Raw genomic sequence first — 11,136 nt, forward strand, 5'->3', positions numbered from 1 at the left:
TTCTCTCCTTTAAAAAGAAAGAAGAAGCAAGCAAAAGGAAGGATATCAAGTAAAAGTTTTTTACAAGATGTCAAAATTGAATTGCACAAAAAAGTGCAAGATTTTCTGAGCTGATAAACATACATGAACAAGAGGCTAATTGTAAACAGCACTGCTGTAAAGTCAGTTTAATCACTACAGAAGAAAGAAAATCTTAAAAGACATACAAAGAAGCTCACGCAGAACACAATGCAGAAGATCAATTATTATGATTATTGCCATCAAGGAATTTTTGAACAGTGTACGGTAATGGGAAATAATGCAGGCAAGTCAGAAACTGTTCAAGCCCTGTCGAACCTTTAAGCAAGTAAAAATATAACTTGGAAAAGAGGTACACAGAAGCCAGGGTGTAATTATACAAGATACAACAGTAGTGAAACAGAAAATTAAGTAACCTAGAAAATCCAAGTAGAGATGCTGAAGGTAATAGCTCTTACAAGAACAAAACCAGATTCTTTCCCTCTATTTTGAAATATTCTTGCTAATGAAAAATAAGAATACAATCAGGAAGGACTGAAATTTTTATGGTTTTGATAATAGAACATGTATTATCTCAAAACAGAAAGATGTAGTCAGGAAGTATTTTGATATGACATACATAACACTGACCTCATCTTCTTTCAAACTTCATAACTGTCATCAGATAAAAACAGTTCCCTGAATGTTGCTAACTCAGCGTGGTGCTATTGGCTACTGTATTATTATTGCATGTTTTAAAAACGTTGCAAAAGAAATGTGGGATTTCAGAAGTAACCCAAGGTAGATTAACTCTCCTCATCTTGACACCATGATAAACTCTCAGTGCATTTAGTGCAGATTGCTGACAGTGGATTCTTCTTCTCTAACTGTATCCATCAAAGCATTAGGTGTTAATTCAAAGCAAGCTACATTGGATCGCTCTATGTTAAAATGACAAGCCCCTTCAGAAGGTAAAATACCCTCCATGAAGATGGATACCTAAAATAGACAAAATTCATCACTTCCTAGAGGTGGTTCCCTAGGGAACATAGATGGAGACCAAGACAGCCAGGTTAGGCAAGATATGTACATGTTATAAGCAAACTTCAGCAAGATGATTTTCATGGAGCCTGCATCTGGAAAACCTCTTATTGTTATGTTTGATCAACAGTAAGAAAATAGAAGCAGGGTTCCTCATGCTTAAAGACCCAGAATTTCATTTGTTCCCAAGCATTTGGAAATACTTTCAAAATAGAAGATGCTATCTTTTACCAGAACCATTATGTAAGGGAAGCTAACAGAAAAGCAACGTTGCAAATTTTATTTATTCTAGCTGCCAATTCTAATTTGCATTACAAAAAAATATGCAGATATTGCTACAAAATATCTTTTCAGATGAAAAAACTTGATGAAAATCACTAGAGAAATCATAAAAATGAAAATATTTTGGTGTCCATTCCTTCATTTTCAATCACATTCACTCATTCAAAATAGATCTCTTTACTTTTACATTCATATTTCCCCTGCTGATGTCTGTTTCAACCAGTTGCCTAAATTGTTAAAGCTAAAAGTAGTTTGGGCAAGTCCGGAGATAACTAGAAGCTGAAAGTCATGGCTCGGAAAATAAAGGCTGTATATGTGAAGTTTAACACATCCACACATGAACCATATTGCTCCACAAATCAAGATCAGAACTTCACACAGCCTGCAATTTTTCATTAGATTGTCATCTTTTCCAAATTTCTCAACATAAAGTTAGAAATGGTCAGGCATGGCACAGCTAAAAGGGATTTCTAATTCTATCCCACCTGAAACTGACAATTTAGACTAATCTATTGCATTTGGACATTTGGACAACAACTTCAGTCACCCATATTCTTTCCAGTCAGTTACTGACTCTTTTATGAAGCTTCTAATCTTGAGAGATGGCTTTATATATTAGTCCAGCTGGATTCTGTGCAAACATTTGTATTGTATGCAACTGCTGTGTGGAAATCTGTTTTCTGGCAACTGAGAAACTTCTGTAGATTATATACTAGTTAGTGCAGAAGGTCTTTGTTCATTTGTTTCGGCTTATTTATACTATCCCCCTTTTTATTAGTCTCCCTGCTGTCTAACAAACTTCAGTTGATATAATACACTGCTGTGAAAAATCTAGACCACATTAGTCAGATCAAGCATACACAGTACCTTCAGTTTTCACTTGCTTAAGGTTATATTCTCCCTGCACGTTGCACATATAATTCCCACAAATGTTAATGGGCTTTAAGATTGTGTTCTGAGAGTAAACTGGAGCTCTTATATTAGTTGCTGGTTAGATTCCATCATGCTTCATAAAGCACTAACTGGTAAAATGTAATTGTTAGAACAAGTTCCATAACACAAAATAATTTAAGAGAACAAAAACTTTTTAATTCCTGCTTAAAATAAAAATGTGTATGTATGGTTATGTGATAAGAATTCTGGGGTACTTATATTTAAATTTAGGTACTAGCAATTAGTCGTTCTTGCATGTATTTGCTGCTGTAATACATATTGTGGACTGATGAAGCAAAAGCTGTTATCAAAGTGAAAAGGAACATAGGCTTTTATAAGGTCAGCAGTTTTTCAATGAACTGGCAGAGCAAGGAATACAGCTTCAGACATGTCAGTACCTATTTAAATATCTAGAACTTTGAACATTTGTTGGTCTTTCTGGGGATAAAATAAATCATTTAGGAAAAGAAAAAGAAAAATGACTTCTTTATTATATGTATTTACTTCCCCTTTGAAGTTAGTGTCAGATTTGCTCATTTAAAAGAAAATAATCCCACTACAGTCATACAGTAATTCAGGTTCAAACAGCTGATGAAACCAAGCTATATTCTGTCTGCTTTGAAGATCTTCAGTTAGTTTTCTCACACACATTTTGAATAAATCTTCTAAAACACAATAGTATGGGAAAATTGACTGAAAAGTAGTAAACCATGGTATCAGAGATATTAGAAATGAGAAAATAAAATCTTTCTCAAGAAGGTCATGTAATCTCTCCCTCGTTACAGCAGATTTTTTTTCTATAAAGCTTTTTTTCAAATCCAGTTTAAAAATGAACAAGTGGCATTTCCATCACTTCCCCTGGGAGGCAATTTCATACTTAATGTATTTTCAGTGTATATAAGGTAGGGAGGGACACCCACATCTCCCACTTTGTTGAAAAGTGCTCTAATCATTTGGGAGAGAGGGCAGGTGGGAGGGAAGGAAATGTATTCCACCCCTCTTGTTGAAGCTGTGTCACTATGCAGAAAAGGTCTCAAGATATCATGGGATAGGGGGTGGGAGGGTAGGGGGGTGGGGGGGAAAGAAGAGAAAGAGCTGTCTCCTAGTTAGCACATTCAGTTTGGTACAAGGAATCCTGCGTTATCGTTATGAGTTTTACTCTGTAGACTTTATTTCATACCCTGGTCAAGGTAAAATAGGAAACATTTATAGCTAATTTGTCTATAGTTCTTACTTTTATAAACTCATATATATAAATATGAGATTGAAGAGGCGTGACCATCTGTCTTTCTCAGATGGTATTTTGCAATAGCATCATGCAGATAGATCTGGAAAAAAAACAACCCATCCAGCTTCTCTGGATAATCTGTTGGTGTTATATACAATGCTTTGTGCAACTTCGAGGTTAGATATCAATTCCACCTGTGGAGTGCTCCTCAGCAATACATATTTAAAGGCAAAAATATTATGTTAGTAGAATAATGAAATCATGTCTATTAATCTTACTTTATGAAGGTATTTTCTCATCTTTCGCATTTCAGCATCCTCCTTCCTGTACTGCTGAAATTCAAAGCCCAACAAGATTTTAGCAGATTGAGTATACATTTAAAGTTGCATTGTGTTTCAGCTTCATGCTGCATCAGCGCTAGCATTCCTAGAATAGTAGTTCTTCTTTTGCTAAAGCTGTATCCTTTATGATAGGCACTTTTGCTGTCACATGCAAATACAGCCATTGCTTCAATACCTTCTGTAAGGAGACAGGGATAGGACAGGGTTAACTTTAGTAAGTATAATAAATCCCCATGAATACCTGAAGGTTGAAGGTCCTGTCTAAGAAACGAAATTTATGTTCCGGTCTGTAAGTTTTGAGTAGTGATCTAACTCAAGTTGTAACTCTATAACAAAACTGAACTAGCTTGCTTTGGGTTTTTTCATATTCTGATTTTTGAACAAGGTATTTTTACTGAATGCCTCATCACAGGAGGATTTCTGGATTTTGTCAATGAAAGCACCCCTGTGCCTCGTGGAATACTTTTGCAGTGGGTAAGCGGCAGGAGGAAGTAATTAGAGGGAAGGGACTATATGAAAGTCAAAAGATGAAAGTGTTATGACACTTAAGCAAGCTCAGATGAAATACTTCAGAAGATTCAATTTTAGCTCCTGTGATATGTAGACTAAAGTTGACTATGACTCTCATTCAGTAATAATGATAAGTCTTTGGCTCCAAACTGTATCTCTACACTTTATTTTTCTCCATCTGTTCAATCCATTGTCACTCTTTGCAGCTTCCTTCATATCTTTCCTTCACACAAACTTCCCTCCCACAATTCCAGAATGGATGAATACATTCCAACTACAATGAGCACCGAAAAGATGTTTTCTGTACTATCTCTGTTTTGTGCTGAGCCATCTGTTGTCCTTAGAATGCCAGTCCTTTGGAGCAAAGTATTCATTAGTCATTGAGCACTGATTTCTGAGCAAAATTCACATTAAAGCACCACACGCATTGTTACATTTAGAGTTTGTAGAAGTTAGAATGGATAAGTTCATCTAAGTGATGGTGTACATGTTTATTAGTGCTATCACATGAAGTTTGAATGAATCTTCCATACCTCTCTTCAATTTCTACAGTACAAAGTACTTCACCTCACAATATATCATTAGACAAAGGCTGTTATTGATTCTGGACGTCACATTCCTGCAAGTGGCAGAAAGATGCTGTGTATCACTTTCTTTTCCTTCCATTCCAAGCACCCATTGTTGCAAAACAGATGAGACTTAGGATATTTACTGCCTATTGTGCATAAACTCAGAATAGGAAACACAATTCTTAGTTGTCTCCCAGATAGTGAAGCAAGGCTTCCAAGAGTGAACTCATTTGGCTGAGTGCTCATTTCACTTTCTCCAGGCACATATCAAGATTAAGTAGGAAATCGCTGTATCTTTATGTGCTTTTACAAAGAATGAACACAGACTTAAAATGACAACAAAATTCCAAATTGATATTCTCAGTGCAAAGCCTGTCAATACAAAAGCAACTCAATTTTTATACACTCAAAAGAAAAACAGAATAGCAAATTGGAATGGTAAAGTAAGTGACATAATCTACCACAGCACCAACCTCAAAAAGCATACTTTGATCTTGATCAAAGGTAGAGAAACTGGATGGGTACTATCTTATCATCATCTATAGTGTTTTTCCTGTAGTATCAGATAGCAACTGCTGACTTCACAATGGTGAGTAGCAGTTACTCACACTGAAGTCAATGAAATTACTCATGTAATACCAATGACAGAAACAGATTCATAATTTGACATTTAGTGAATAGCTTCTAACACTGTCCAGTAGCCCCCAGTGTAAGCTGTCTGCAAGACTATCTACGTCAGGTTCCAAGGTACTTTGTTACCTCAACAAAGGTATTTCAGGCCAAATGTAGAGATTTTTAAAGAAACAGCCATCTCAGAAAAAAACCCACTGGATGTAGGTGAGGGCTGTGACTATGACATGTTATGATAATTATATATTTTTCAGGGTCTGTGTGAAGAAGATAGGAGAGGAAAAAGTTGGCACAGATTTTAAGTTCTGTGACAATAGAGATCCAATAGGACTTGATTAAAAACATCAGATATGAAATGTATGAACTATATTATAGTTCATGGAAATCATACACATGAACATACACAGTTCACGATTTTCTCCAGTGCTGGTTTTCAAAACCCTGAAAGGACACCCTATAACTTCTCACTAATCTCCTTGGTGTGTGTTAAACAACACTTTAGCTTAGCAGATTTATCAAGTAAAACACTTCTGAAAATGGCCCTTTTCTTTGAAAAAATACAAATTCTTCCACTAACAGTCAGTCAACCATAAACACCTTCCACAAGTGCTGTTCTACTTCCTCCCACTATCTCTTCACCAGAAAATTGAACAGTATGCTATAAAGTGAAATATATTCAAGCTACAGAAAAATGCGTTCAACAGTCAAGACTCAAGGGTCTCTAGTTATGTGCTTTCTTACACAAGTGGTCAGCACAGAGGACCTAAACCAATATTTCTGAAAGAATAAAGTGATTTGTCCTGCATATATTTATGTTTCCAACTCAATTGTTGAAAAACAAAAGCATGACAGCAGATTTCAGGTCCCATTGTCCACAGACATGCCACAGCAGTGATGTATGGAAGGGGGTGTCCAATTAATGTTAGGGACTCACAATCCTTCCCTTGCCTTGGGGATAGGGACTAGTAGTATAGAGCTATATAAAGGAGATGAATCAACATCTTCATGCTTAACAGTGCCTTGCAATGCTAGGTGCCCCACTTATGCCATTTCATTTTCATCTTAAAAGTCCAGGTTAGTTTCCCTCTTAGATTTCTGTTACCTTGTGGTCAGCTGAAACTCAGAATTCATAACAATGTCTGCCAGTGCTAGGTGAGTAGAAAAACTAATACTGCAATTACAAAAGTTTGCTATTTTTTTTATGCAGCTCCACCAATAGGATCAAATTTCATTAAATGAGTTCAAGTCTTTGTTTTGTAAAAGATATGAAAGCAGTACGTATTTAAGGAATGCTTCACCTGGAAATTATTCTTACATATATATATAGAGATAGATATAGTTTATTTATTTATTTATTTTATTTTATGTATTATTCATATAAAAGTCTTGGCCTTGCACAGCAGCAGTTCAGGAAGCAAAAATATTAAAATAAAGAGAGGTCTCCAAAGGTTATGAAAAAGCAGACCGCATATTAATTTTCAGCACAATTTTGGGGAGGGTTTTTGCGAATGTTATATCAAGTCCTAACTGCTTATTGGTTGGAATATCTGTTGATGAGCTGAATTTCAATGTGCCTATCTCTCCCTATGTCCCATCCAACCATGCCCAACCCAAGACCATGAAAAGATAAAGGAGATCTTGATCTTGCAAGAGCGCAAAGGGCTTTCAAGAATGTAACAGTAACAGACAGTACATGCTGAGGACTGTTTCAGGTGTTTGCTCCAGTGTCTCTGCAGATTTACTTACAAAGCCTTGAATGCCTTCTGTGTCAAGGCAGTAAACAAGAAGCTGTGTATGTTTATCTCCCTGTTCTTAATTAGGGGCTGCAGGTTACTCTTTGGACACCAAGGTCTATACACACTTGAGCTCTCTAATATCTTAGGAAATATATCTGTATGGCTCAAAAGTGTATGCATTATTTTCATATATACAATAGCTTATGGCTTCTTCCCAAGCTCACTAAAGTTTACTGTAGCCTATTCCACTGAGCTTATTTTTCTAGTTTCAGTGGAAGGCATTGTTCAATATATATATATGGTACATCACAGGTGAAATCTCTTGGACAAAATGTTTCATCTGCAGGAATTTGTATGAGTAATGTTTTGTTTTTGTTTTTTTTTTTTTTTTACTTCAGTACCCAAGATAGGGAAGTGCTTACATTACATTCATTTATATGAAGTATATTTAAAAATATCATTTATTGAAGAGGGCTATTTTCCTCAGTTAAAGATATTATGTAAGAGTCTTCAGGAGAGACACCATGTCAAACCCAGTCTGTCTATACTCCAAAACAGAAGAGTTATAAAACAATTATAAAAATTCTGTAAATACAATTAGCAATTTGGAGTTTCAGCTACTAGGTGATTTTGTGATCTATCAGATCTTTAAAAAAACATTGAAAGATTACACCTTTTCAAGTGCTTCTGCTCCTTTTATAGCCTATCTAGTGAAGGAGTGTTTAACAGAGCAATGGCTTGTACACTAGGGAATGAGAAGTTTAATGATTCATACATACTTTATTTGAAAAATACCAGTAACCATTCACAAGTCTTTTCTTGGATAAACTACATGAAAATCCCTATGTAAATGGTGCATAGCTTCTTTATGATTCATGCTGTGGGTTGGTTTGTGGTTGGTTTTTTGTTGTTTGTTTGTTTTTTACAGTGTTAAATCACTTTTAAAAGGGTGGCTTTCCCTGCCAAGCTTAAGGTAGATTTCCATCAGTGATTAAATGCACGTTTCATTCCCTATAATCTTTTTCAGTTACTTAAATAGACTGGATGGAACACTCTATTTTCCTTTGTTATTAAACCTCAAAATAGTCATATTGAAGTACTCAATGATATCTGTTTGGTAGATTGGCAGTCCGATTCATTCAGCCAAATTCAGCAGCCAGAAAGAGGAAATTATGAAAGCTTTGACTGTTACTTCATGGCATTTAACTATGTAAAACATGCAGAGACCTAGAATCTGACTTTCAGGTGTTCCCTTAGTAGATACCCATAAGTTTAATGATGTTCAGCCACGACACAAGAACACATACCAATGATGCAGTCAATTCTATGATTAGCTAGAACATGCAGTTTGCAATTTTAACAGCACTTAGATAACAGTCCTCCAGCTACTCATTTGGGCAAACAGTTATGCTTTGGATTTCAAACTAGCAACAATGAACTGACATGTGAAAGGTTTGAATTATTCTCAATTTGTGGACCATCATGTAAGAGATTTTGTCTGCATAGCCAGAGTGCATGTTTTTAAAAAATAAGTGAAGGTGTAATATTGAAGGACAGCATAAGCTGCTTAATCAGGACCAATACTTGTATTAATGCAGATTAGGGCTTTCTAGAATGAGATGTACCCTACTGTTTCCCAGTAAAGGTGAAAAACCTGAAAACGAGTCCTCTTAAATGAAAAGAAACATTGATATTTGTATGCATGTGCATGTTTTGATTTTGTTAATTTGTTTGTTTCTTTTGCTAGTTTTGCTGAGTAGATACTTCAGGTGATAAACATTGTAACACAAACACCGAACATGAATAACTGAGAGAAGTACTACAAAGTAATTATCTTTCCTGGTGGGCAAGACATTCTTAATATCCCTTTCTCATTACAGATGCTAGTAACAGCATCTGTACATTTCCAGTAATGTACCCATAAACTAATTTCAGTGCTATTGGAGCTAGGCTAAATTCTCCCATTTTATGGTCCAACCTCTGGCAGAATAGTGAAAGATGACCTGTGAGGTTTTATTATTCCATTGGAAAGGGGAATAATTTGAATATTGAAACTCATCTTCAGAAATATCAAAATTCTAGGTGACTTTCAGATTAGATTTTGGGGTCTTCTTTCAACTCATGTATGTCAAACAACTGATAATATTTTTAGATTAAAATATGCTTTTACTTTCTTTACTTTATGAAAGTTTGGGCATCCAGCTCCAGGTATATGTTTATTAAAATATTTTGTTATAAGATAAAACCTGTGCTTTTGCACAGTAGAGCTATTTTTTTTCCTATAAGTTATAATTAGGAAGGGTGTGGTCACAGAGAAGTGTTAAATTTTTGCCCAATCATGTCTACTTCTATGTAAAGTGAAATGTTACCTGGTATTGTCCCATAAAGCTTATGAACAGAGGGTTTGATTGAAGATTTAATAAAATTAACACTACTTTCTTATTTTCCTCTTTTCTTCTTAATCTTCTCTTCAAGATGAAACTCATCAGCACTTGACAAAAACTGCAAATAACAGCCAGATGCAGAGGCTGGTTTTATCTTTTTATGCAAGTATGTGGTGCTAATTAGTGCAAATTGATTAAACTTTAATTGCCTGATCCATGGCTAATTAATATTTATAAGATGAATGAGCAAGAAAACCAGACATTTATTAAAACACTTTAATGATTTTTCATATGTTTTGACAAAGCAAAGCAAATAGATGTAATGAGTTTAGATGTGCCAGACGTAAGTACAGTATTTCTTACGTTTTCTGACTATCATCATCAGAAAATTAATCATTTTCCCCAAAAAAACAGATATGAAAGTATTTTTTTATTCTTCCACACAAAAACTATGGTATGATGTTCTAATTTGTACTCTACAATGTGTTTTGATGAATAACAGAATGACATAGCACTATCATGCTTCATGCAAGCAAATACACAACTCCATCAGATAGAAGCTGTGCACAAGTATGCTCTTTAAAATGGTCTGAACTGAACTGAATAGACTCATTCTCTTCTAGATATCTCAGTTTAAAAATATTATGTTAACCCCAGTCTAATAGTATGATGCTGTGGCTATAAATGGATTACTTCTTGCACTTCTCTGAAAGCTCCTTTCTTGTTAGCATGTAACAGATTCAAACAATACTCCTTTACTAATGACAGCCCCACTGCTTTGAACACGTTGTGTGATAAAACAACCCAAACTTGGCTTACTGTGACAGTGTACCCTAAAACTATTTTAAAGTCATTATGTAGCTTTTTTTTTTTTTTTTTTCCTCAGTCCAGTGAGAAGATCCATTACTGATTTAATTCATTTTGATCCACCAAACTGGACAACGTGCTAGGCAATTTTTTCAGTAGTTCCCTTTTGGAGATAGCCCATCTCTAACTAGGCTTTCATTTCAGGAAATGTGTCCTCATGTCACCTTCACTCAACTTTCTTACATTTTTTGCCTTCTGACCAGTCTATAGTCTAAACAAGAAATAATTAGGGGGACAGGGAGAGGGTCTTTAACCTTCATAATTTTTCTAGTTATGTATATGCTAGTAAAAAAAAAAAGAAATATAAAGGATCTCTATGGATGGCCCATGATTATTTTATTGTTACCATTCTCTCCAGCACAATTTCAGCACAAATGTTCTAGATTTAATTCAGATATGGATTAGTTGTTAAAGTCTAGAAACATAGCCAGTTAGGACTCAGATTTCCTGTTCCTTGGTGTAAATGACATTTGGGCACATAAACATTAAGAAAAATGTGTGACAATAGAGCCAGGATAATTCTATCATGATTTATTTGGTAGCATACATGTCACCTTTACATCTTTAAAGAATAAACTCAGGCTTGATAAGCACCAATTTCTAATGGAACCTTTCGGC

Source organism: Falco punctatus (assembly GCF_963210335.1).
Source record: "Falco punctatus genome assembly, chromosome: 2".
NCBI classification, from domain to species: domain Eukaryota; kingdom Metazoa; phylum Chordata; class Aves; order Falconiformes; family Falconidae; genus Falco; species Falco punctatus.